Raw genomic sequence first — 19,951 nt, 5'->3', positions numbered from 1 at the left:
CAGACACAAGCAGAAGCAGCAGAAGCAGCAGCAGCAGCACCACCTTTTGTTTTTTGGCTGCAGCAGCAAGGCCCACAGGGCTGGCTAGCTGGCTAGCCAGCAAGCAGGTAGCAATGAAAGTAGGAATCTTTCTTTTTAACCCTGTAAGGGGGTGGTGCACTGTACCCGAAGATACTGCCATATCGGGTCAATGCATAGGGCGACGGAAGCAAGCTTCGAAATCGGCCCCCGTTCTCAAAAATCCATTTAATATATGGTCCCCAGATAGGGGACGTATCAGATATTAAACTGATAAGAACAGATACTACACTTGATCTTAGCCAAAAGGCCGAGAAGCGATAACCGTGAAAGGGGCGGGCCCAACAAGGTCCCCTTCATGGGCACTATCACTGCTTGCTGTCAGGGAGGCTGCCAGACAATTTTCCATGCACACTCTGGGCTGGGGGGCAGTCAACCACCAGTACACACAGCAGAACCTAAACCCATACCATTATTGCTAAGCAGCAAGACAGGGGCCCATTGCACTCCCACGGGGCCTTTTTAAATGCAATCCATAACCCGGATTTGCCAGGAACCCTTCTTACTCCTCCTACTTGCATGTGACACTGGGCTTAGGATCTGCATAGGAAACACACACACAAGCACACACCTACCTTTGTTGCCTGCAGATGCCTCCTTGGCTGTCCCCAAACGGTATCAAACCAACACCCACGGGAAGCTGTAAGCATAGAGGACATGCCTGCACCCCATTGGACTTACCTGTGTGGGTTAAATCCGGGTTATTTGACAACCTATGGCGGTGATGGTTCTGCTCAGGCAGAGCAGTGCTGATGCTCCTCATAAAGCTGTCGCTGCTGTGAAGGTTCTAGGTGACATCACAAATCCCTATGGTTACATACACAACAAAGCTGGGTTGTTGTTGTTTACACTCTGCAAGGCCTGTGGAAGTGAGTGACATCATAGCACTGTAGTTCTGAGGGTTCTAGATGGATGCAACAATCTCCTGTTGCTTCTATGAAGGCCATAATAGACGACATCACCAAACAGCTCCATAGTCACATACACAGCAAAGGAGAGATGTTGTTTACACCTAGTGATGTCAGTGGTATTGAGTGACATCACAGCACAGTGCTAAGGCTCCTGGGCCTGGACACAGCAGCGGCTGCAATATCTCAACGGAGAATACGTTTATATATATGTGTGTGTGTGCGCGTATATATATATATATATATATATATATATATATATATATATATATATATCTCCGCCGAAATCACTTTTAAACCCATTTCCACCTTTTTTTCCCTTCTCTTCCTCTTACTTTTTTTTCACGTTTTTTTACGTTTTTCTCCTTTTCGCCTCTTTTCTGGGCGTATTATTCTTCTTTTTCTTCTTTTTTTTCGTCTAATGCATACCCCATCAGTGCAGCAATGCTTATTCAATACCGCCAGCAGATGGAGACACTGGGGGATAATTTTCTAAGGATTTATACTGATTTTTCCTGTCTGAATTTGTCGCACAGAAAGTTGCAGGCCAAATATGTGTGACATTTCTGCGACTTTAGCTTCTAGAGCATTTTTACAACATTATACATAGGTGCTGAATACATAAAAAGCGACTGTTCAGCGACAGACAAGTCGCATCGGCTGAAAGTAGGCCAGAATGTCAGTCCATGTTGGAGCAGGTTTAGATACAGTCTAAAGTATAGATCTCAAAGTCTGTGCACAGAATTTAGCAAGGGCCTCGCACCTTCTGATGCATCAGGTAGGTGCACAATAGCATAGCCTAACCCTCTGTACTTTGGTCTATATTGATGCGGGACATAGACAGCCAGCTGATGACCAATCCATTAGTGCAATGGATGGCTGGAAGCATTTGTCTTTGCCTTTGCAATACCACAGAAGCAATGCATGGTCAATGTACAGCAATGACACACCTGTGTGAACAGCCAGGAGACCCCCCCCCCCCCCCCCCATGTTATGTTACATAGTTACATAGTTAGTACGGTCGAAAAAAGACATATGTCCATCAAGTTCAACCAGGGAATTAAGGGGTAGGGGTGTGGCGCGATATTGGGGAAGGGATGAGATTTTATATTTCTTCATAAGCATTAATCTTATTTTGTCAATTAGGAACATTCAGCACCCACCCGCTATCAAGGCAGCTGCCTATCATGTCATGCCCTACCTGCACAGGTGTGCTGGCTACTCAAATGATCCAATTAAGGAGGCCATTTAGTCAGCAGCAGCAGAAGTCCTGTGCCTGGACGCTCCAACAGCGGCCAGACACAAGCAGAAGCAGCAGAAGCAGCAGCAGCAGCACCACCTTTTGTTTTTTGGCTGCAGCAGCAAGGCCCACAGGGCTGGCTAGCTGGCTAGCCAGCAAGCAGGTAGCAATGAAAGTAGGAATCTTTCTTTTTAACCCTGTAAGGGGGTGGTGCACTGTACCCGAAGATACTGCCATATCGGGTCAATGCATAGGGCGACGGAAGCAAGCTTCGAAATCGGCCCCCGTTCTCAAAAATCCATTTAATATATGGTCCCCAGATAGGGGACGTATCAGATATTAAACTGATAAGAACAGATACTACACTTGATCTTAGCCAAAAGGCCGAGAAGCGATAACCGTGAAAGGGGCGGGCCCAACAAGGTCCCCTTCATGGGCACTATCACTGCTTGCTGTCAGGGAGGCTGCCAGACAATTTTCCATGCACACTCTGGGCTGGGGGGCAGTCAACCACCAGTACACACAGCAGAACCTAAACCCATACCATTATTGCTAAGCAGCAAGACAGGGGCCCATTGCACTCCCACGGGGCCTTTTTAAATGCAATCCATAACCCGGATTTGCCAGGAACCCTTCTTACTCCTCCTACTTGCATGTGACACTGGGCTTAGGATCTGCATAGGAAACACACACACAAGCACACACCTACCTTTGTTGCCTGCAGATGCCTCCTTGGCTGTCCCCAAACGGTATCAAACCAACACCCACGGGAAGCTGTAAGCATAGAGGACATGCCTGCACCCCATTGGACTTACCTGTGTGGGTTAAATCCGGGTTATTTGACAACCTATGGCGGTGATGGTTCTGCTCAGGCAGAGCAGTGTTGATGCTCCTCATAAAGCTGTCGCTGCTGTGAAGGTTCTAGGTGACATCACAAATCCCTATGGTTACATACACAACAAAGCTGGGTTGTTGTTGTTTACACTCTGCAAGGCCTGTGGAAGTGAGTGACATCATAGCACTGTAGTTCTGAGGGTTCTAGATGGATGCAACAATCTCCTGTTGCTTCTATGAAGGCCATAATAGACGACATCACCAAACAGCTCCATAGTCACATACACAGCAAAGGAGAGATGTTGTTTACACCTAGTGATGTCAGTGGTATTGAGTGACATCACAGCACAGTGCTAAGGCTCCTGGGCCTGGACACAGCAGCGGCTGCAATATCTCAACGGAGAATACGTTTATATATATGTGTGTGTGTGCGCGTATATATATATATATATATATATATATATATATATATATATATTTCTCCGCCGAAATCACTTTTAAACCCATTTCCACCTTTTTTTCCCTTCTCTTCCTCTTACTTTTTTTTCACGTTTTTTTACGTTTTTCTCCTTTTCGCCTCTTTTCTGGGCGTATTATTCTTCTTTTTCTTCTTTTTTTTCGTCTAATGCATACCCCATCAGTGCAGCAATGCTTATTCAATACCGCCAGCAGATGGAGACACTGGGGGATAATTTTCTAAGGATTTATACTGATTTTTCCTGTCTGAATTTGTCGCACAGAAAGTTGCAGGCCAAATATGTGTGACATTTCTGCGACTTTAGCTTCTAGAGCATTTTTACAACATTATACATAGGTGCTGAATACATAAAAAGCGACTGTTCAGCGACAGACAAGTCGCATCGGCTGAAAGTAGGCCAGAATGTCAGTCCATGTTGGAGCAGGTTTAGATACAGTCTAAAGTATAGATCTCAAAGTCTGTGCACAGAATTTAGCAAGGGCCTCGCACCTTCTGATGCATCAGGTAGGTGCACAATAGCATAGCCTAACCCTCTGTACTTTGGTCTATATTGATGCGGGACATAGACAGCCAGCTGATGACCAATCCATTAGTGCAATGGATGGCTGGAAGCATTTGTCTTTGCCTTTGCAATACCACAGAAGCAATGCATGGTCAATGTACAGCAATGACACACCTGTGTGAACAGCCAGGAGACCCCCCCCCCCCCCCCCCATGTTATGTTACATAGTTACATAGTTAGTACGGTCGAAAAAAGACATATGTCCATCAAGTTCAACCAGGGAATTAAGGGGTAGGGGTGTGGCGCGATATTGGGGAAGGGATGAGATTTTATATTTCTTCATAAGCATTAATCTTATTTTGTCAATTAGGAACATTCAGCACCCACCCGCTATCAAGGCAGCTGCCTATCATGTCATGCCCTACCTGCACAGGTGTGCTGGCTACTCAAATGATCCAATTAAGGAGGCCATTTAGTCAGCAGCAGCAGAAGTCCTGTGCCTGGACGCTCCAACAGCGGCCAGACACAAGCAGAAGCAGCAGAAGCAGCAGCAGCAGCACCACCTTTTGTTTTTTGGCTGCAGCAGCAAGGCCCACAGGGCTGGCTAGCTGGCTAGCCAGCAAGCAGGTAGCAATGAAAGTAGGAATCTTTCTTTTTAACCCTGTAAGGGGGTGGTGCACTGTACCCGAAGATACTGCCATATCGGGTCAATGCATAGGGCGACGGAAGCAAGCTTCGAAATCGGCCCCCGTTCTCAAAAATCCATTTAATATATGGTCCCCAGATAGGGGACGTATCAGATATTAAACTGATAAGAACAGATACTACACTTGATCTTAGCCAAAAGGCCGAGAAGCGATAACCGTGAAAGGGGCGGGCCCAACAAGGTCCCCTTCATGGGCACTATCACTGCTTGCTGTCAGGGAGGCTGCCAGACAATTTTCCATGCACACTCTGGGCTGGGGGGCAGTCAACCACCAGTACACACAGCAGAACCTAAACCCATACCATTATTGCTAAGCAGCAAGACAGGGGCCCATTGCACTCCCACGGGGCCTTTTTAAATGCAATCCATAACCCGGATTTGCCAGGAACCCTTCTTACTCCTCCTACTTGCATGTGACACTGGGCTTAGGATCTGCATAGGAAACACACACACAAGCACACACCTACCTTTGTTGCCTGCAGATGCCTCCTTGGCTGTCCCCAAACGGTATCAAACCAACACCCACGGGAAGCTGTAAGCATAGAGGACATGCCTGCACCCCATTGGACTTACCTGTGTGGGTTAAATCCGGGTTATTTGACAACCTATGGCGGTGATGGTTCTGCTCAGGCAGAGCAGTGTTGATGCTCCTCATAAAGCTGTCGCTGCTGTGAAGGTTCTAGGTGACATCACAAATCCCTATGGTTACATACACAACAAAGCTGGGTTGTTGTTGTTTACACTCTGCAAGGCCTGTGGAAGTGAGTGACATCATAGCACTGTAGTTCTGAGGGTTCTAGATGGATGCAACAATCTCCTGTTGCTTCTATGAAGGCCATAATAGACGACATCACCAAACAGCTCCATAGTCACATACACAGCAAAGGAGAGATGTTGTTTACACCTAGTGATGTCAGTGGTATTGAGTGACATCACAGCACAGTGCTAAGGCTCCTGGGCCTGGACACAGCAGCGGCTGCAATATCTCAACGGAGAATACGTTTATATATATGTGTGTGTGTGCGCGTATATATATATATATATATATATATATATATATATATATATATATTCTCCGCCGAAATCACTTTTAAACCCATTTCCACCTTTTTTTCCCTTCTCTTCCTCTTACTTTTTTTTCACGTTTTTTTACGTTTTTCTCCTTTTCGCCTCTTTTCTGGGCGTATTATTCTTCTTTTTCTTCTTTTTTTTCGTCTAATGCATACCCCATCAGTGCAGCAATGCTTATTCAATACCGCCAGCAGATGGAGACACTGGGGGATAATTTTCTAAGGATTTATACTGATTTTTCCTGTCTGAATTTGTCGCACAGAAAGTTGCAGGCCAAATATGTGTGACATTTCTGCGACTTTAGCTTCTAGAGCATTTTTACAACATTATACATAGGTGCTGAATACATAAAAAGCGACTGTTCAGCGACAGACAAGTCGCATCGGCTGAAAGTAGGCCAGAATGTCAGTCCATGTTGGAGCAGGTTTAGATACAGTCTAAAGTATAGATCTCAAAGTCTGTGCACAGAATTTAGCAAGGGCCTCGCACCTTCTGATGCATCAGGTAGGTGCACAATAGCATAGCCTAACCCTCTGTACTTTGGTCTATATTGATGCGGGACATAGACAGCCAGCTGATGACCAATCCATTAGTGCAATGGATGGCTGGAAGCATTTGTCTTTGCCTTTGCAATACCACAGAAGCAATGCATGGTCAATGTACAGCAATGACACACCTGTGTGAACAGCCAGGAGACCCCCCCCCCCCCCCCCATGTTATGTTACATAGTTACATAGTTAGTACGGTCGAAAAAAGACATATGTCCATCAAGTTCAACCAGGGAATTAAGGGGTAGGGGTGTGGCGCGATATTGGGGAAGGGATGAGATTTTATATTTCTTCATAAGCATTAATCTTATTTTGTCAATTAGGAACATTCAGCACCCACCCGCTATCAAGGCAGCTGCCTATCATGTCATGCCCTACCTGCACAGGTGTGCTGGCTACTCAAATGATCCAATTAAGGAGGCCATTTAGTCAGCAGCAGCAGAAGTCCTGTGCCTGGACGCTCCAACAGCGGCCAGACACAAGCAGAAGCAGCAGAAGCAGCAGCAGCAGCACCACCTTTTGTTTTTTGGCTGCAGCAGCAAGGCCCACAGGGCTGGCTAGCTGGCTAGCCAGCAAGCAGGTAGCAATGAAAGTAGGAATCTTTCTTTTTAACCCTGTAAGGGGGTGGTGCACTGTACCCGAAGATACTGCCATATCGGGTCAATGCATAGGGCGACGGAAGCAAGCTTCGAAATCGGCCCCCGTTCTCAAAAATCCATTTAATATATGGTCCCCAGATAGGGGACGTATCAGATATTAAACTGATAAGAACAGATACTACACTTGATCTTAGCCAAAAGGCCGAGAAGCGATAACCGTGAAAGGGGCGGGCCCAACAAGGTCCCCTTCATGGGCACTATCACTGCTTGCTGTCAGGGAGGCTGCCAGACAATTTTCCATGCACACTCTGGGCTGGGGGGCAGTCAACCACCAGTACACACAGCAGAACCTAAACCCATACCATTATTGCTAAGCAGCAAGACAGGGGCCCATTGCACTCCCACGGGGCCTTTTTAAATGCAATCCATAACCCGGATTTGCCAGGAACCCTTCTTACTCCTCCTACTTGCATGTGACACTGGGCTTAGGATCTGCATAGGAAACACACACACAAGCACACACCTACCTTTGTTGCCTGCAGATGCCTCCTTGGCTGTCCCCAAACGGTATCAAACCAACACCCACGGGAAGCTGTAAGCATAGAGGACATGCCTGCACCCCATTGGACTTACCTGTGTGGGTTAAATCCGGGTTATTTGACAACCTATGGCGGTGATGGTTCTGCTCAGGCAGAGCAGTGCTGATGCTCCTCATAAAGCTGTCGCTGCTGTGAAGGTTCTAGGTGACATCACAAATCCCTATGGTTACATACACAACAAAGCTGGGTTGTTGTTGTTTACACTCTGCAAGGCCTGTGGAAGTGAGTGACATCATAGCACTGTAGTTCTGAGGGTTCTAGATGGATGCAACAATCTCCTGTTGCTTCTATGAAGGCCATAATAGACGACATCACCAAACAGCTCCATAGTCACATACACAGCAAAGGAGAGATGTTGTTTACACCTAGTGATGTCAGTGGTATTGAGTGACATCACAGCACAGTGCTAAGGCTCCTGGGCCTGGACACAGCAGCGGCTGCAATATCTCAACGGAGAATACGTTTATATATATGTGTGTGTGCGCGTATATATATATATATATATATATATATATATATATATATATTTCTCCGCCGAAATCACTTTTAAACCCATTTCCACCTTTTTTTCCCTTCTCTTCCTCTTACTTTTTTTTCACGTTTTTTTACGTTTTTCTCCTTTTCGCCTCTTTTCTGGGCGTATTATTCTTCTTTTTCTTCTTTTTTTTCGTCTAATGCATACCCCATCAGTGCAGCAATGCTTATTCAATACCGCCAGCAGATGGAGACACTGGGGGATAATTTTCTAAGGATTTATACTGATTTTTCCTGTCTGAATTTGTCGCACAGAAAGTTGCAGGCCAAATATGTGTGACATTTCTGCGACTTTAGCTTCTAGAGCATTTTTACAACATTATACATAAGTGCTGAATACATAAAAAGCGACTGTTCAGCGACAGACAAGTCGCATCGGCTGAAAGTAGGCCAGAATGTCAGTCCATGTTGGAGCAGGTTTAGATACAGTCTAAAGTATAGATCTCAAAGTCTGTGCACAGAATTTAGCAAGGGCCTCGCACCTTCTGATGCATCAGGTAGGTGCACAATAGCATAGCCTAACCCTCTGTACTTTGGTCTATATTGATGCGGGACATAGACAGCCAGCTGATGACCAATCCATTAGTGCAATGGATGGCTGGAAGCATTTGTCTTTGCCTTTGCAATACCACAGAAGCAATGCATGGTCAATGTACAGCAATGACACACCTGTGTGAACAGCCAGGAGACCCCCCCCCCCCCCCCATGTTATGTTACATAGTTACATAGTTAGTACGGTCGAAAAAAGACATATGTCCATCAAGTTCAACCAGGGAATTAAGGGGTAGGGGTGTGGCGCGATATTGGGGAAGGGATGAGATTTTATATTTCTTCATAAGCATTAATCTTATTTTGTCAATTAGGAACATTCAGCACCCACCCGCTATCAAGGCAGCTGCCTATCATGTCATGCCCTACCTGCACAGGTGTGCTGGCTACTCAAATGATCCAATTAAGGAGGCCATTTAGTCAGCAGCAGCAGAAGTCCTGTGCCTGGACGCTCCAACAGCGGCCAGACACAAGCAGAAGCAGCAGAAGCAGCAGCAGCAGCACCACCTTTTGTTTTTTGGCTGCAGCAGCAAGGCCCACAGGGCTGGCTAGCTGGCTAGCCAGCAAGCAGGTAGCAATGAAAGTAGGAATCTTTCTTTTTAACCCTGTAAGGGGGTGGTGCACTGTACCCGAAGATACTGCCATATCGGGTCAATGCATAGGGCGACGGAAGCAAGCTTCGAAATCGGCCCCCCGTTCTCAAAAATCCATTTAATATATGGTCCCCAGATAGGGGACGTATCAGATATTAAACTGATAAGAACAGATACTACACTTGATCTTAGCCAAAAGGCCGAGAAGCGATAACCGTGAAAGGGGCGGGCCCAACAAGGTCCCCTTCATGGGCACTATCACTGCTTGCTGTCAGGGAGGCTGCCAGACAATTTTCCATGCACACTCTGGGCTGGGGGGCAGTCAACCACCAGTACACACAGCAGAACCTAAACCCATACCATTATTGCTAAGCAGCAAGACAGGGGCCCATTGCACTCCCACGGGGCCTTTTTAAATGCAATCCATAACCCGGATTTGCCAGGAACCCTTCTTACTCCTCCTACTTGCATGTGACACTGGGCTTAGGATCTGCATAGGAAACACACACACAAGCACACACCTACCTTTGTTGCCTGCAGATGCCTCCTTGGCTGTCCCCAAACGGTATCAAACCAACACCCACGGGAAGCTGTAAGCATAGAGGACATGCCTGCACCCCATTGGACTTACCTGTGTGGGTTAAATCCGGGTTATTTGACAACCTATGGCGGTGATGGTTCTGCTCAGGCAGAGCAGTGCTGATGCTCCTCATAAAGCTGTCGCTGCTGTGAAGGTTCTAGGTGACATCACAAATCCCTATGGTTACATACACAACAAAGCTGGGTTGTTGTTGTTTACACTCTGCAAGGCCTGTGGAAGTGAGTGACATCATAGCACTGTAGTTCTGAGGGTTCTAGATGGATGCAACAATCTCCTGTTGCTTCTATGAAGGCCATAATAGACAACATCACCAAACAGCTCCATAGTCACATACACAGCAAAGGAGAGATGTTGTTTACACCTAGTGATGTCAGTGGTATTGAGTGACATCACAGCACAGTGCTAAGGCTCCTGGGCCTGGACACAGCAGCGGCTGCAATATCTCAACGGAGAATACGTTTATATATATGTGTGTGTGTGCGCGTATATATATATATATATATATATATATATATATATATATTTCTCCGCCGAAATCACTTTTAAACCCATTTCCACCTTTTTTTCCCTTCTCTTCCTCTTACTTTTTTTTCACGTTTTTTTACGTTTTTCTCCTTTTCGCCTCTTTTCTGGGCGTATTATTCTTCTTTTTCTTCTTTTTTTTCGTCTAATGCATACCCCATCAGTGCAGCAATGCTTATTCAATACCGCCAGCAGATGGAGACACTGGGGGATAATTTTCTAAGGATTTATACTGATTTTTCCTGTCTGAATTTGTCGCACAGAAAGTTGCAGGCCAAATATGTGTGACATTTCTGCGACTTTAGCTTCTAGAGCATTTTTACAACATTATACATAGGTGCTGAATACATAAAAAGCGACTGTTCAGCGACAGACAAGTCGCATCGGCTGAAAGTAGGCCAGAATGTCAGTCCATGTTGGAGCAGGTTTAGATACAGTCTAAAGTATAGATCTCAAAGTCTGTGCACAGAATTTAGCAAGGGCCTCGCACCTTCTGATGCATCAGGTAGGTGCACAATAGCATAGCCTAACCCTCTACTTTGGTCTATATTGATGCGGGACATAGACAGCCAGCTGATGACCAATCCATTAGTGCAATGGATGGCTGGAAGCATTTGTCTTTGCCTTTGCAATACCACAGAAGCAATGCATGGTCAATGTACAGCAATGACACACCTGTGTGAACAGCCAGGAGACCCCCCCCCCCCCCCCCCCATGTTATGTTACATAGTTACATAGTTAGTACGGTCGAAAAAAGACATATGTCCATCAAGTTCAACCAGGGAATTAAGGGGTAGGGGTGTGGCGCGATATTGGGGAAGGGATGAGATTTTATATTTCTTCATAAGCATTAATCTTATTTTGTCAATTAGGAACATTCAGCACCCACCCGCTATCAAGGCAGCTGCCTATCATGTCATGCCCTACCTGCACAGGTGTGCTGGCTACTCAAATGATCCAATTAAGGAGGCCATTTAGTCAGCAGCAGCAGAAGTCCTGTGCCTGGACGCTCCAACAGCGGCCAGACACAAGCAGAAGCAGCAGAAGCAGCAGCAGCAGCACCACCTTTTGTTTTTTGGCTGCAGCAGCAAGGCCCACAGGGCTGGCTAGCTGGCTAGCCAGCAAGCAGGTAGCAATGAAAGTAGGAATCTTTCTTTTTAACCCTGTAAGGGGGTGGTGCACTGTACCCGAAGATACTGCCATATCGGGTCAATGCATAGGGCGACGGAAGCAAGCTTCGAAATCGGCCCCCGTTCTCAAAAATCCATTTAATATATGGTCCCCAGATAGGGGACGTATCAGATATTAAACTGATAAGAACAGATACTACACTTGATCTTAGCCAAAAGGCCGAGAAGCGATAACCGTGAAAGGGGCGGGCCCAACAAGGTCCCCTTCATGGGCACTATCACTGCTTGCTGTCAGGGAGGCTGCCAGACAATTTTCCATGCACACTCTGGGCTGGGGGGCAGTCAACCACCAGTACACACAGCAGAACCTAAACCCATACCATTATTGCTAAGCAGCAAGACAGGGGCCCATTGCACTCCCACGGGGCCTTTTTAAATGCAATCCATAACCCGGATTTGCCAGGAACCCTTCTTACTCCTCCTACTTGCATGTGACACTGGGCTTAGGATCTGCATAGGAAACACACACACAAGCACACACCTACCTTTGTTGCCTGCAGATGCCTCCTTGGCTGTCCCCAAACGGTATCAAACCAACACCCACGGGAAGCTGTAAGCATAGAGGACATGCCTGCACCCCATTGGACTTACCTGTGTGGGTTAAATCCGGGTTATTTGACAACCTATGGCGGTGATGGTTCTGCTCAGGCAGAGCAGTGCTGATGCTCCTCATAAAGCTGTCGCTGCTGTGAAGGTTCTAGGTGACATCACAAATCCCTATGGTTACATACACAACAAAGCTGGGTTGTTGTTGTTTACACTCTGCAAGGCCTGTGGAAGTGAGTGACATCATAGCACTGTAGTTCTGAGGGTTCTAGATGGATGCAACAATCTCCTGTTGCTTCTATGAAGGCCATAATAGACGACATCACCAAACAGCTCCATAGTCACATACACAGCAAAGGAGAGATGTTGTTTACACCTAGTGATGTCAGTGGTATTGAGTGACATCACAGCACAGTGCTAAGGCTCCTGGGCCTGGACACAGCAGCGGCTGCAATATCTCAACGGAGAATACGTTTATATATATGTGTGTGTGTGCGCGTATATATATATATATATATATATATATATATATATATATATATATTCTCCGCCGAAATCACTTTTAAACCCATTTCCACCTTTTTTTCCCTTCTCTTCCTCTTACTTTTTTTTCACGTTTTTTTACGTTTTTCTCCTTTTCGCCTCTTTTCTGGGCGTATTATTCTTCTTTTTCTTCTTTTTTTTCGTCTAATGCATACCCCATCAGTGCAGCAATGCTTATTCAATACCGCCAGCAGATGGAGACACTGGGGGATAATTTTCTAAGGATTTATACTGATTTTTCCTGTCTGAATTTGTCGCACAGAAAGTTGCAGGCCAAATATGTGTGACATTTCTGCGACTTTAGCTTCTAGAGCATTTTTACAACATTATACATAGGTGCTGAATACATAAAAAGCGACTGTTCAGCGACAGACAAGTCGCATCGGCTGAAAGTAGGCCAGAATGTCAGTCCATGTTGGAGCAGGTTTAGATACAGTCTAAAGTATAGATCTCAAAGTCTGTGCACAGAATTTAGCAAGGGCCTCGCACCTTCTGATGCATCAGGTAGGTGCACAATAGCATAGCCTAACCCTCTGTACTTTGGTCTATATTGATGCGGGACATAGACAGCCAGCTGATGACCAATCCATTAGTGCAATGGATGGCTGGAAGCATTTGTCTTTGCCTTTGCAATACCACAGAAGCAATGCATGGTCAATGTACAGCAATGACACACCTGTGTGAACAGCCAGGAGACCCCCCCCCCCCCCCCATGTTATGTTACATAGTTACATAGTTAGTACGGTCGAAAAAAGACATATGTCCATCAAGTTCAACCAGGGAATTAAGGGGTAGGGGTGTGGCGCGATATTGGGGAAGGGATGAGATTTTATATTTCTTCATAAGCATTAATCTTATTTTGTCAATTAGGAACATTCAGCACCCACCCGCTATCAAGGCAGCTGCCTATCATGTCATGCCCTACCTGCACAGGTGTGCTGGCTACTCAAATGATCCAATTAAGGAGGCCATTTAGTCAGCAGCAGCAGAAGTCCTGTGCCTGGACGCTCCAACAGCGGCCAGACACAAGCAGAAGCAGCAGAAGCAGCAGCAGCAGCACCACCTTTTGTTTTTTGGCTGCAGCAGCAAGGCCCACAGGGCTGGCTAGCTGGCTAGCCAGCAAGCAGGTAGCAATGAAAGTAGGAATCTTTCTTTTTAACCCTGTAAGGGGGTGGTGCACTGTACCCGAAGATACTGCCATATCGGGTCAATGCATAGGGCGACGGAAGCAAGCTTCGAAATCGGCCCCCGTTCTCAAAAATCCATTTAATATATGGTCCCCAGATAGGGGACGTATCAGATATTAAACTGATAAGAACAGATACTACACTTGATCTTAGCCAAAAGGCCGAGAAGCGATAACCGTGAAAGGGGCGGGCCCAACAAGGTCCCCTTCATGGGCACTATCACTGCTTGCTGTCAGGGAGGCTGCCAGACAATTTTCCATGCACACTCTGGGCTGGGGGGCAGTCAACCACCAGTACACACAGCAGAACCTAAACCCATACCATTATTGCTAAGCAGCAAGACAGGGGCCCATTGCACTCCCACGGGGCCTTTTTAAATGCAATCCATAACCCGGATTTGCCAGGAACCCTTCTTACTCCTCCTACTTGCATGTGACACTGGGCTTAGGATCTGCATAGGAAACACACACACAAGCACACACCTACCTTTGTTGCCTGCAGATGCCTCCTTGGCTGTCCCCAAACGGTATCAAACCAACACCCACGGGAAGCTGTAAGCATAGAGGACATGCCTGCACCCCATTGGACTTACCTGTGTGGGTTAAATCCGGGTTATTTGACAACCTATGGCGGTGATGGTTCTGCTCAGGCAGAGCAGTGCTGATGCTCCTCATAAAGCTGTCGCTGCTGTGAAGGTTCTAGGTGACATCACAAATCCCTATGGTTACATACACAACAAAGCTGGGTTGTTGTTGTTTACACTCTGCAAGGCCTGTGGAAGTGAGTGACATCATAGCACTGTAGTTCTGAGGGTTCTAGATGGATGCAACAATCTCCTGTTGCTTCTATGAAGGCCATAATAGACGACATCACCAAACAGCTCCATAGTCACATACACAGCAAAGGAGAGATGTTGTTTACACCTAGTGATGTCAGTGGTATTGAGTGACATCACAGCACAGTGCTAAGGCTCCTGGGCCTGGACACAGCAGCGGCTGCAATATCTCAACGGAGAATACGTTTATATATATGTGTGTGTGTGCGCGTATATATACATATATATATATATATATATATATATATATATATATATATATATATTTCTCCGCCGAAATCACTTTTAAACCCATTTCCACCTTTTTTTCCCTTCTCTTCCTCTTACTTTTTTTTCACGTTTTTTTACGTTTTTCTCCTTTTCGCCTCTTTTCTGGGCGTATTATTCTTCTTTTTCTTCTTTTTTTTCGTCTAATGCATACCCCATCAGTGCAGCAATGCTTATTCAATACCGCCAGCAGATGGAGACACTGGGGGATAATTTTCTAAGGATTTATACTGATTTTTCCTGTCTGAATTTGTCGCACAGAAAGTTGCAGGCCAAATATGTGTGACATTTCTGCGACTTTAGCTTCTAGAGCATTTTTACAACATTATACATAGGTGCTGAATACATAAAAAGCGACTGTTCAGCGACAGACAAGTCGCATCGGCTGAAAGTAGGCCAGAATGTCAGTCCATGTTGGAGCAGGTTTAGATACAGTCTAAAGTATAGATCTCAAAGTCTGTGCACAGAATTTAGCAAGGGCCTCGCACCTTCTGATGCATCAGGTAGGTGCACAATAGCATAGCCTAACCCTCTGTACTTTGGTCTATATTGATGCGGGACATAGACAGCCAGCTGATGACCAATCCATTAGTGCAATGGATGGCTGGAAGCATTTGTCTTTGCCTTTGCAATACCACAGAAGCAATGCATGGTCAATGTACAGCAATGACACACCTGTGTGAACAGCCAGGAGACCCCCCCCCCCCCCCCCCATGTTATGTTACATAGTTACATAGTTAGTACGGTCGAAAAAAGACATATGTCCATCAAGTTCAACCAGGGAATTAAGGGGTAGGGGTGTGGCGCGATATTGGGGAAGGGATGAGATTTTATATTTCTTCATAAGCATTAATCTTATTTTGTCAATTAGGAACATTCAGCACCCACCCGCTATCAAGGCAGCTGCCTATCATGTCATGCCCTACCTGCACAGGTGTGCTGGCTACTCAAATGATCCAATTAAGGAGGCCATTTAGTCAGCAGCAGCAGAAGTCCTGTGCCTGGACGCTCCAACAGCGGCCAGACACAAGCAGAAGCAGCAGAAGCAGCAGCAGCAGCACCACCTTTTGTTTTTTGGCTGCAGCAGCAAGGCCCACAGGGCTGGCTAGCTGGCTAGCCAGCAAGCAGGTAGCAATGAAAGTAGGAATCTTTCTTTTTAACCCTGTAAGGGGGTGGTGCACTGTACCCGAAGATACTGCCATATCGGGTCAATGCATAGGGCGACGGAAGCAAGCTTCGAAATCGGCCCCCGTTCTCAAAAATCCATTTAATATATGGTCCCCAGATAGGGGACGTATCAGATATTAAACTGATAAGAACAGATACTACACTTGATCTTAGCCAAAAGGCCGAGAAGCGATAACCGTGAAAGGGGCGGGCCCAACAAGGTCCCCTTCATGGGCACTATCACTGCTTGCTGTCAGGGAGGCTGCCAGACAATTTTCCATGCACACTCTGGGCTGGGGGGCAGTCAACCACCAGTACACACAGCAGAACCTAAACCCATACCATTATTGCTAAGCAGCAAGACAGGGGCCCATTGCACTCCCACGGGGCCTTTTTAAATGCAATCCATAACCCGGATTTGCCAGGAACCCTTCTTACTCCTCCTACTTGCATGTGACACTGGGCTTAGGATCTGCATAGGAAACACACACACAAGCACACACCTACCTTTGTTGCCTGCAGATGCCTCCTTGGCTGTCCCCAAACGGTATCAAACCAACACCCACGGGAAGCTGTAAGCATAGAGGACATGCCTGCACCCCATTGGACTTACCTGTGTGGGTTAAATCCGGGTTATTTGACAACCTATGGCGGTGATGGTTCTGCTCAGGCAGAGCAGTGCTGATGCTCCTCATAAAGCTGTCGCTGCTGTGAAGGTTCTAGGTGACATCACAAATCCCTATGGTTACATACACAACAAAGCTGGGTTGTTGTTGTTTACACTCTGCAAGGCCTGTGGAAGTGAGTGACATCATAGCACTGTAGTTCTGAGGGTTCTAGATGGATGCAACAATCTCCTGTTGCTTCTATGAAGGCCATAATAGACGACATCACCAAACAGCTCCATAGTCACATACACAGCAAAGGAGAGATGTTGTTTACACCTAGTGATGTCAGTGGTATTGAGTGACATCACAGCACAGTGCTAAGGCTCCTGGGCCTGGACACAGCAGCGGCTGCAATATCTCAACGGAGAATACGTTTATATATATGTGTGTGTGTGCGCGTATATATACATATATATATATATATATATATATATATATATATATATATATATATTTCTCCGCCGAAATCACTTTTAAACCCATTTCCACCTTTTTTTCCCTTCTCTTCCTCTTACTTTTTTTTCACGTTTTTTTACGTTTTTCTCCTTTTCGCCTCTTTTCTGGGCGTATTATTCTTCTTTTTCTTCTTTTTTTTCGTCTAATGCATACCCCATCAGTGCAGCAATGCTTATTCAATACCGCCAGCAGATGGAGACACTGGGGGATAATTTTCTAAGGATTTATACTGATTTTTCCTGTCTGAATTTGTCGCACAGAAAGTTGCAGGCCAAATATGTGTGACATTTCTGCGACTTTAGCTTCTAGAGCATTTTTACAACATTATACATAGGTGCTGAATACATAAAAAGCGACTGTTCAGCGACAGACAAGTCGCATCGGCTGAAAGTAGGCCAGAATGTCAGTCCATGTTGGAGCAGGTTTAGATACAGTCTAAAGTATAGATCTCAAAGTCTGTGCACAGAATTTAGCAAGGGCCTCGCACCTTCTGATGCATCAGGTAGGTGCACAATAGCATAGCCTAACCCTCTGTACTTTGGTCTATATTGATGCGGGACATAGACAGCCAGCTGATGACCAATCCATTAGTGCAATGGATGGCTGGAAGCATTTGTCTTTGCCTTTGCAATACCACAGAAGCAATGCATGGTCAATGTACAGCAATGACACACCTGTGTGAACAGCCAGGAGACCCCCCCCCCCCCCCCCCATGTTATGTTACATAGTTACATAGTTAGTACGGTCGAAAAAAGACATATGTCCATCAAGTTCAACCAGGGAATTAAGGGGTAGGGGTGTGGCGCGATATTGGGGAAGGGATGAGATTTTATATTTCTTCATAAGCATTAATCTTATTTTGTCAATTAGGAACATTCAGCACCCACCCGCTATCAAGGCAGCTGCCTATCATGTCATGCCCTACCTGCACAGGTGTGCTGGCTACTCAAATGATCCAATTAAGGAGGCCATTTAGTCAGCAGCAGCAGAAGTCCTGTGCCTGGACGCTCCAACAGCGGCCAGACACAAGCAGAAGCAGCAGAAGCAGCAGCAGCAGCACCACCTTTTGTTTTTTGGCTGCAGCAGCAAGGCCCACAGGGCTGGCTAGCTGGCTAGCCAGCAAGCAGGTAGCAATGAAAGTAGGAATCTTTCTTTTTAACCCTGTAAGGGGGTGGTGCACTGTACCCGAAGATACTGCCATATCGGGTCAATGCATAGGGCGACGGAAGCAAGCTTCGAAATCGGCCCCCGTTCTCAAAAATCCATTTAATATATGGTCCCCAGATAGGGGACGTATCAGATATTAAACTGATAAGAACAGATACTACACTTGATCTTAGCCAAAAGGCCGAGAAGCGATAACCGTGAAAGGGGCGGGCCCAACAAGGTCCCCTTCATGGGCACTATCACTGCTTGCTGTCAGGGAGGCTGCCAGACAATTTTCCATGCACACTCTGGGCTGGGGGGCAGTCAACCACCAGTACACACAGCAGAACCTAAACCCATACCATTATTGCTAAGCAGCAAGACAGGGGCCCATTGCACTCCCACGGGGCCTTTTTAAATGCAATCCATAACCCGGATTTGCCAGGAACCCTTCTTACTCCTCCTACTTGCATGTGACACTGGGCTTAGGATCTGCATAGGAAACACACACACAAGCACACACCTACCTTTGTTGCCTGCAGATGCCTCCTTGGCTGTCCCCAAACGGTATCAAACCAACACCCACGGGAAGCTGTAAGCATAGAGGACATGCCTGCACCCCATTGGACTTACCTGTGTGGGTTAAATCCGGGTTATTTGACAACCTATGGCGGTGATGGTTCTGCTCAGGCAGAGCAGTGCTGATGCTCCTCATAAAGCTGTCGCTGCTGTGAAGGTTCTAGGTGACATCACAAATCCCTTTGGTTACATACACAACAAAGCTGGGTTGTTGTTGTTTACACTCTGCAAGGCCTGTGGAAGTGAGTGACATCATAGCACTGTAGTTCTGAGGGTTCAAGATGGATGCAACAATCTCCTGTTGCTTCTATGAAGGCCGTAATAGACGACATCACCAAACAGCTCCATAGTCACATACACAGCAAAGGAGAGATGTTGTTTACACCTAGTGATGTCAGTGGTATTGAGTGACATCACAGCACAGTGCTAAGGCTCCTGGGCCTGGACACAGCAGCGGCTGCAATATCTCAACGGAGAATACGTTTATATCTATGTGTGTGTGTGCGCATATATAAATATATATATATATATATATATATATATATATATATTTCTCCGCCGAAATCACTTTTAAACCCATTTCCACCTTTTTTTCCCTTCTCTTCCTCTTACTTTTTTTTCACGTTTTTTTACGTTTTTCTCCTTTTCGCCTCTTTTCTGGGCGTATTATTCTTCTTTTTCTTCTTTTTTTTCGTCTAATGCATACCCCATCAGTGCAGCAATGCTTATTCAATACCGCCAGCAGATGGAGACACTGGGGGATAATTTTCTAAGGATTTATACTGATTTTTCCTGTCTGAATTTGTCGCACAGAAAGTTGCAGGCCAAATATGTGTGACATTTCTGCGACTTTAGCTTCTAGAGCATTTTTACAACATTATACATAGGTGCTGAATACATAAAAAGCGACTGTTCAGCGACAGACAAGTCGCATCGGCTGAAAGTAGGCCAGAATGTCAGTCCATGTTGGAGCAGGTTTAGATACAGTCTAAAGCATAGATCTCA

The 19,951-nt window shown here is 46.0% G+C and overlaps 9 non-coding genes across 9 annotated transcripts; all 9 read right to left on the bottom strand.

Annotated features, from left to right (window-relative positions):
• Positions 1-149: 149 nt before the first annotated feature.
• Positions 150-340, bottom strand: LOC130342858 (U2 spliceosomal RNA). Its single transcript, XR_008882331.1, has one exon. It is a non-coding gene; the product is annotated as a U2 spliceosomal RNA (small nuclear RNA).
• Positions 341-2,431: 2,091 nt separating this feature from the next.
• Positions 2,432-2,622, bottom strand: LOC130342857 (U2 spliceosomal RNA). Its single transcript, XR_008882330.1, has one exon. It is a non-coding gene; the product is annotated as a U2 spliceosomal RNA (small nuclear RNA).
• A 2,087-nt stretch (positions 2,623-4,709) lies between these two features.
• Positions 4,710-4,900, bottom strand: LOC130342856 (U2 spliceosomal RNA). Its single transcript, XR_008882329.1, has one exon. It is a non-coding gene; the product is annotated as a U2 spliceosomal RNA (small nuclear RNA).
• A 2,087-nt stretch (positions 4,901-6,987) lies between these two features.
• LOC130342855 (U2 spliceosomal RNA) lies at positions 6,988-7,178 on the bottom strand. Its single transcript, XR_008882328.1, has one exon. It is a non-coding gene; the product is annotated as a U2 spliceosomal RNA (small nuclear RNA).
• A 2,081-nt stretch (positions 7,179-9,259) lies between these two features.
• LOC130342802 (U2 spliceosomal RNA) lies at positions 9,260-9,451 on the bottom strand. The gene has a single exon (XR_008882283.1). It is a non-coding gene; the product is annotated as a U2 spliceosomal RNA (small nuclear RNA).
• A 2,082-nt stretch (positions 9,452-11,533) lies between these two features.
• On the bottom strand, positions 11,534-11,724 carry LOC130342853 (U2 spliceosomal RNA). Its single transcript, XR_008882326.1, has one exon. It is a non-coding gene; the product is annotated as a U2 spliceosomal RNA (small nuclear RNA).
• A 2,086-nt stretch (positions 11,725-13,810) lies between these two features.
• On the bottom strand, positions 13,811-14,001 carry LOC130342852 (U2 spliceosomal RNA). Its single transcript, XR_008882325.1, has one exon. It is a non-coding gene; the product is annotated as a U2 spliceosomal RNA (small nuclear RNA).
• A 2,099-nt stretch (positions 14,002-16,100) lies between these two features.
• Positions 16,101-16,291, bottom strand: LOC130342851 (U2 spliceosomal RNA). The gene has a single exon (XR_008882324.1). It is a non-coding gene; the product is annotated as a U2 spliceosomal RNA (small nuclear RNA).
• Positions 16,292-18,390: 2,099 nt separating this feature from the next.
• Positions 18,391-18,581, bottom strand: LOC130342850 (U2 spliceosomal RNA). Its single transcript, XR_008882323.1, has one exon. It is a non-coding gene; the product is annotated as a U2 spliceosomal RNA (small nuclear RNA).
• Positions 18,582-19,951: the final 1,370 nt, after the last annotated feature.

This window comes from Hyla sarda, unplaced genomic scaffold, assembly GCF_029499605.1.
Source record: "Hyla sarda isolate aHylSar1 unplaced genomic scaffold, aHylSar1.hap1 scaffold_659, whole genome shotgun sequence".
Lineage (NCBI taxonomy): Eukaryota > Metazoa > Chordata > Amphibia > Anura > Hylidae > Hyla > Hyla sarda.
The sequence above is the reverse complement of the archived record's forward strand: the minus strand, read 5'-3'. Positions and strand labels throughout refer to the sequence as shown.